The 8,028-nt window shown below is 44.0% G+C and overlaps 1 pseudogene; it reads right to left on the reverse strand.

The window, feature by feature from the left end:
* Window positions 1-910: 910 nt before the first annotated feature.
* LOC119518572 lies at window positions 911-5,944 on the reverse strand (annotated as a pseudogene).
* Between the last annotated feature and the right edge of the window lie 2,084 nt (window positions 5,945-8,028).

Raw genomic sequence — 8,028 nt, forward strand, 5'->3', positions numbered from 1 at the left:
AGGTCCACAGGGCAGAGAGATCAGCTTTTCTTTGGGATTTGCATATGCGCCTCAGGGCCTGAGCTCGGGCCTGAGTTCTGCCCTTCCCCCTTCTATGTTCACCAGAACTCCAAAAATCCTCCGCTTTTATTTTGGAGTTTTTCATGTTGTTTTTTTTCTATGCCTGTCTCCTCTCTGCTGGGCTGGCTGCTCTCAGATTCTCTGGTGTCTGGTCTCCGTCTATCTATGGTTGGAGTTTGGATCAGCAGAATGAGTTTCCGATAAGGGCTGCCACTGCAGTTCTCCCTTCTCCTTCCCGGAGCTGACAGCCCCTCCTCCCACGGGACTGAGCCTGGCAGGGAGGGGCGTGGGTCCCCTGGCCACAAAAACTTACAGATTTCGCTGATCTCAGCAGTTCCACGTTTTCATGAGTGTTGTATGAAGTATGCCCAAAGTCAGATTGCTCTGTGGTGTCCAGTCCACACAGTTCCTGGCTTTCTACCTACTTTCCTGGAGGAGTAACTAAAACATACAGCTCACCAGTCTGCCATCTTGCCCCGCCCTGGTCATTGATTTTTGCTTCAATAAACCCTCTTGTTTCAGTCACAGCAAGAAACAAAAATGCAGACAAACTGAAAACCCCTCTGGAAAGAGGAGAAAACAAAAGGTTTGACCAAAAATAAAAGTGGGTGGGGAGGGAGGGGTCTCGGTTTTGGTTTTAAATAGTTTACACACTGAAAAATCAGGAGATGGTGCCCAACCCTTTTTGCAAGACAAAGTCTTCCAGTATTTCGCATCTGTGGTTTTTGTTTTTAAATTCCTTTTTCTCTTCTGGGAGCTGATACTTCTCTCCATCCTCATGCTCCTGGTGTTTTTGTTTTGTGTTTTTCATGTTTTTCATTTAACTTTGTGTCACTACCTCTGTTTGCCCTCATGTCCCTTGTACACAAGCAAAATGTTCCTTCAGTGGTGCTAAGAGGTGGTGGATGACCAGTGCGCCCCATGACCGGCCCAGCAGGCTCTGCCTTGCCATGTTGGAGGTATCCGTTCAGTGGACAGGGATGCCAAACACCCTTTCCATTTCAGTGCACCATAAGATGTCCTCTTTCTCGTTCATGAAGCCAGGGAAATGCTGGTCTTTGCCCTGCCTTATAGAGTGACCTAGTAGTGACAGTCCTCACTGTGTTGAACTTGGCTATTCTGCCACACTCCAGACACTCTTGCAGCTCCAGTGTGCCATTCACAGGGGGTGTCATTGGCCTGTTCATATCGGGGAGGTTACCCCAGAAGCAGCCAGCCCTGTGTGCAGCTGACAATTCTTTGGCATCAATCATCACAGGGTTGGACTCGAGAAATTGCGAGATGTCCCTCTTGTCACTAATGCCCAATGGCCACCACATTCTCAAAGAGCCAAAAGAAGGGAGGGTCATCTCCCTCTTTGGGCCACGTGCCACACAGGAGGCAGTAGAATTCAAAGAAGAGCTGGCCAGTGCGCTTGTAGAGCCCCTCACGGGCAGTGTTGACGATGGAGGGATCACCACGGGGACTGCTCCCAATCACCAGATTGAATGGGCCCCACTCCTGGATATGCTTCTGCATGATGCTGCAGATGTCTCCAAACATACATTATCTTGCCCTGGTGCCACCCCATGCCCACCGTGAGAGAGTCCTCACACACCTCCTAGGCAATGTCCTTCAGCACCAGGAGCCCTGTAGCAATTCTATCAAAAAGAGATAGCACCGGATGAGCTTCCTCTTCTCAGCTGGGACAGGTGGGAAAACCTTTGGGGGATCACATTCCTGATTGTGGTTATTGGCGAAGAACATCCGGAGCTGAGACGGGCAGTCGTCCTGCCGCCACAGTAGCCTGTATATGCCCTTGTGCCCATACAGGTAGCAGTTCCAGGGGTTTTCCTTAATGGCTACCTGGGCAGTCCCTGGCCCCACCAAGAGATCCACGCACACCTGCAGCAAGATCTGGTTAAGACTAGGGCAAATCAGTAAAGGTTGAAACTGTGTGTTAAAACATCAACTTCCATGTGAGACCAAGGGAAGAGCTGTTCATTTGGTGCAGGATCTATATTTTCTAAACACTACAGTTGTTCAAACACCACAATTACATGGAACTTTGAATAGGAAGTGAGATATGGTAGGTTAGTATAGGTTAGTGTGAAATAGTGACACATCCCAAAGTAATTTGGGCAGAGAATAAAAATGTATATGCAGGGCCCCCTGAGGAGCTGGGAGGAAAATGTGGAAGTGTTGGACTTCCTTACCTGGACTGTTGCTGATGTTCTCACAAACATTGAGGATTGGCGGTTTGATGTGCCGAGCCCTCTGTCATGGGACTTGCCCTTATGAAGCTCATTACTGCAAAGGAGAGGCTAAACCTGCATATGATTGTGCCTAAGAATCTCCCCTTGAGTACCTCTTTGTTGCTCAGATGTGGCCCTCTCTCTTTAGCTAAGCCACCTTGGCAGGTAAACTCACTGCCCTCCCCGCTATGTGGGATCTGACTCCCAGGGGTGTAAATCTCTCTGGCAATGTGGGATATGACTCCTGGAGATGAATCTGGACCCAGCATTGTGGGATTAAGAACATTTTCTTGACCAAAAGGGGGGTGCAAAAAGAAATGAAGTAAAGTTTCAGTAGCTAGAGATTTCAAATGGAGTCGAGAGGTCACTCTGGTGGACATTCTTACACACTATATAGATAAAACTTTTTAGGTTTTAATGTACTGGAATAGCTAGAAGTAAATACCTGAAACTATCAAACTCCAATCCAGTAGCTAGAGTCTTGAAGACAATTGTGTAACAATGTAGCTTACAAGGGGTGACAATGTGATTGTGAAAACCTTGTGGATTGCACTCCCTTTATCCAGTGTAAGGATGGATGAGTAGAAAAATGGAAACAAAAACTAAATGAAAAATAGGGTGGGATGAGGGGATACTTTGGGTGTTTTTTTTTACTTATTTTTTTTATTATTTTTATTCTTTCCGGTGTAAGGAAAATGTTCAAAAATAGATTGTGCACTCTGGTGGACATTCTTATGCACTATATAGATAACACCTCTTAGGTTTTAATATACTGGAACAGCTAGAAGTAAATACCTGAAACTATCAAACTCCAACCCAGTAGTCTGGACTCCTGTAGATTACTGTAAAACAATGTAGATTACAAGGGGTGACAGTGTGATTGTGAAAACCTTGTGGATCACACTCCCCTTTGTCTAGTGTATGGATGGATGAGTAGAAAAATGGGAACAAAAACTAAATGAAAAATAGGGTGGGATGGGGGGATGATTTTGGTGTTCTTTTTTACTTTTATTTTTTATTCTTATTCTGATTCTTTCTGATGTAAGGAAAATGTTCAGAAATAGGTTAGGTGATGAATGCATAACCATATGATGGTACTGTGAACAGCTGATTGTACACCATGGATGACTGTATGGTATGTGAATATATTTCAATAAAACTGAATTTAATTTTTTAAAAAAGTATATGTACAATGCTACTCCTTTTTATTTATTGTTATTACATAAGTAAATGCAAATGATCTAAATATCTATCAATAGGAAATTGTTCAATAGATAGTAGTATCCATTCAATGGTATAGTATGCAACTGTTTAAAAAATGGGGAAATGAGTGTAGAGTTTGTTTTTGGGGTGAAGGGAAAGTTCTATTACTGGATGGTGGTGATGGTACTGCAACACTGTGAATGTGATTAATCCCACTGAATTCTATGCTTGGGAGGGGTTGGGATGGGAAGATTTATGTATGTTTCCACAATTTAAAAAAAGAAATAAAGAGAAACTAAAGAGATAATGATAATTAAATGTAATACATGATACTGGATGGGATCTAAGAATGGAGGAGAAAAGGCTCAAAAGGACATTATTGGGACATTACAAAATCAAAATATAGAATGTAAGCTTTATATCAATGTTAAATGTCTTGAATGTGATAACTACACTTACAGTGATTACCTAAGTGAATATACTTGTTCATAGGGAATGAACATGGAAATATTATGTGTTCAAGGAATATGATATGTGCAACCTGCTCTCAAATGTTCAGAAAGCAGGTAGGTAGGTAGGTAAGTAGATTAGATAGATAGATAGATAGACAGACAGACAGACAGCAGGAAGGAAGGAAGGATAAAACAAAGGGGAAAAATGTTAAAATTGGTGGATTTCACAACTATATGATGATACTGTGAACAAATGATTGTATAGTTTTTGGGTGATTGTATGGCTTGTGACTATATCTCAATACAATTGCAAGGGAAAAAATTGGTGGATGTGGATATTTGGGTGGTGGTGGGGTATGTTAGAGTTTTCTATATGGGGTTCATATTTTTTGCAACTGCCCTATAAATTTGAAATTATTCATAATAAAAAGTTTTTAAAAAAATTGATTGGGGTGATGAATGCATAACTATACGATGGTACTGTGAACAGTTGATTTACACCATGGATGATTGTATGGCATGTGAATATATCTCAATAAAACTGAATTTAATTTAAAAAGAAAAAAAAGTACCTGCAGCAGTTGTTGTTCCCGCACAGGAGCACCTCGCGCCCTCCCACAGCAGATTGTGCGGTAGGACTGATGGCCGTCATCATCGTACTGGTATGCACACTCCAGGAAGCAGTTCTTACAATTTTGGCACATTCCCCCAGTGAAGAGAGGGTGTTCCAGGGTGACATTGAGACTCCCACATGTGAAGCAAATGTCCTCGATGTTCCGGCATGTCTGTGCCTTCTCTCGTGCGTTCTCTCGTGTGTGCATCCACAACCTCCTTGACTCTGGACTTCTCGGTTGTGCTCTTTCGGGGCTTTTTGGCTGTTGGGGGTGGTGCATAGGCAGCTGCCTCAAGTTCAACACAGGTGTCTGTGTAAACTTATTTGTAGGGATTCTTCTCCTCTTCTGGGGGCCCCAGTCCCTTGGGGCCAGAGGGCTGGAAGCCCCTGAGTGCTCATTCGACCATCTATTTGTTCTGCACCTCCACGGCCTTGGCAGTGTCAGTCTCATCACTGTTGTGGCACACCGGGAGCAGTTTCCCTGCACGCCTGCCGGACACCTGCAGGACTTTGTGGATGGCTTTGCGGTGCATGGGCTGCTTGTGGTAGGTGGCCTGCTGGAATGCACTGCAAAAAGGAGTTCAGCGGCATCAGCTTCTCAACACACACCACTGAGAACTTGCCATCTCTGAACCACATGACCCAGCGAGTGCCTTAAGCTGCTCGTCTACGGACCGTCACCCTCCAAGATACAATGCGACCACCAGGAGAACCCCGCAGTTTTCCCCACACCGCCCTCCAGTGCCAAAGCCCTGGCTGTCCTCAAGCTCCAGTTCATCAACATCACCTTGGTGGTGTTCTTGTCCCCTACATCGGCCCCCACAGTGGGGCATATGGGGTCGGTGAGCTGCTACACAGCAGGAGGGCTGGCCTTCTCTACCTTCTGAGACTCCCCGGACACCTGGTTTTCTTCCACAGTATTCATTACTGCAATTACCTGGGCTTTCTTCTCAGCCCGTAAGGCCAGGTGCAGCCCCTCTGAGGTCCAGCTCAGGTGTCTCCTTTTTTTTAATAAAGGCATAAGTTTCCCTTTAAGTCATAAGTTTCCCTTTAAGTCTGCTTTCATTGCATACCATGTGTTTGGGGATGTTGTGTCTTCATTTTCATTCAATTCAAAGTATTTTCTAATTCCTTGTGATAACTCTGTTATTCAGGAGTGTGTTATTTTTGAGGCCAGTGTCTGAATACCTTTTCTGACCCCAGGAGTCTCTTCTTAGATATTTATTTCTCTCATTCTCTCTGGAAAACTAGCTGGCCTATCTTTTAGCATGTTGGTCTTCGTTAAGAGGAACTATCCACCTATTCTTATTTGTTTTCTATTAAAATCTCCATTGCTTTTGAGTGTACCCAGGGGCTTGAACTTTGCCACACTGTTTCAAGTAAAGTCAGTTTCTCTGGGGAGAGCACTGGAGCTCTCTGATCTTATGGATTGCCCTTCCCCTTTGGCAAAATCTGTAAGCCAATATTCATGGTGTTGCCTGGTGCCTCTGATCTTCTCAGCTTGCCTCTCCTGGTGTGCAATCTCTGCTCTATAAAAGAGTTGGGGGTCCCAGTATTCTTGGCCTGTCACACCTGTTTTGGGAGGATGCTGTTAAGAGAACAAAAAGACAAGCAATAAGTTGGGAGAAAATATCTACAAAGCACACATTTGATAAAGGACTTGTAGCTAGAATATTTTAAAAACTCAAAATTCAGTAATAAGAAAGCAAATAATCCAATTAAAAACAGGTAAAAGATTTGAGCCAAAGACATATAGATGGCAATAATCACATGAAAATATGCTTAATATCTATAGTAATTATTATGGAAATGCAAATTAAAACCAAATGAGATACAATTACACACCCATCAGAATGTCTAAAATTAAGAAGTTTGGCTATCCCAAGTGTTAGCAAAGATGTGGAGCAACTAGAACTCTCATACACTGCTGGTGGAAATGTAAAATGGTATAATCACTTTGGAAAATAGTTTTGCAATATCTTAAAAAATGAATCATATACCTACCATGTGACAGCCATTGCACTCCTAGGAATTTATCCAAGAGAAATAAAAGCATGTGGCTATGCAAAGACTTGTACACAAATGCTCACAGCAGCTTAATTTCGTAATGGGCTCTGTGCCGGTTTGAATGTATTGTGTCCCCCAAATGCCATTGTCTTTGTAGTTTTGTGGGACAGACGTTTTTGGTGCTGGTTGGATTTGCTTGCAATGTGCCCCACCCAGCTGTGGGAGATGATTTTGATGAGATGTTCCCATGGAGGCGTGGCCCCGCCCATTTGGGGTGGGCCTTGATCGGTGGAGCTATATAAATGAGCTGACTCAGAGAGAGGAAACAAACGGAGTGCAGCTGGGAGTGATGTTTTGAAGAGGAGCAAGCTTGCTAGAGAGGAGCATCCTGGGAGAAAGCCGTTTTGAGGCCGGAGCTTTGGAGCAGACGCCGGCTGCCTTCCCAGCTAGCAGAGGTTTTCCGGACGCCACTGGCCATCCTCTGGTGAAGATGCCCAGTTGCTGATGTGTTGCCTTGGACGCTCTGTGGCCTTAAGACTGTAACTGTGTAGCGAAATAAACCCCCATTTTATAAAAGCCAATCCATCTCTGGTGTTTTGCATTCTGCAGCATTAGCAAACTAGGACAGGCTCTAACTTGAAACAACCCAAATTTTCATAAGTGAATGGAAAATAAAGTGTTGTATATTCATACAATGGAATATTACTTAGCAATAAAAAGGAATGAACTCCTGATACACACAAGGACAAGGATGAATCTGAAAATAATAACACTGAGTGAAAGAAGCCAGACAAAAAAGGGTATATACTGTATGATTCTACTTATATAAGATTCTCCTATAAACAAACTGCTCTACAGTCCCAGAGAGCAAATCAGTGTTTGCCTGGGGTCATGGTGGGGAGGGACTAGAGGGAGGAATTGCAAAGAGGCAAGAAGAAACTTTGGTGATGGTGGATAGGTTTGCTTTCTTGATTGGGTGATGGTTTCAAAGATTCCTTATTCAAAATTTATCAAGTTGTACACTTTAAACATGTGCTAACAAAGCTCTTAACCAAAAGAGCGATCAGGAAGTTGACTCTGGGAAGGTGAGATCTCGAAGAAAAGAAGCCAGCTACGTTCCGGGGAAGAACATTCTAGGAGAGAGAACACAAAGGCACAGGTCTTGATGGCAGTGTTTGAGGGACTGCAAAGGCCGAGGCGGCTGGAACCTGGGAGACAGGTGGCTCAGGGGGAGGTCAGAGCTGAGACAAATAAGAGCATGGGAGTGACCTGAAAATGCTCCTACGGTTTTTATGGGGAATGGATTGTGGGAGACGAGGCAAGAGGGAGCAAGAACGAAAGCTCAGAGACTGACAAGGAGGCACCTGCAGTAATCTGTGTGGGAGAGAGCAGTGGATGAAAGTGGGTGGCATAAAGAGGGAGAGAAGTAGGCTGACTTCTACTTCTTACCTCACACCAA

This window comes from Choloepus didactylus, chromosome 22 (assembly GCF_015220235.1).
Source record: "Choloepus didactylus isolate mChoDid1 chromosome 22, mChoDid1.pri, whole genome shotgun sequence".
Lineage (NCBI taxonomy): Eukaryota > Metazoa > Chordata > Mammalia > Pilosa > Megalonychidae > Choloepus > Choloepus didactylus.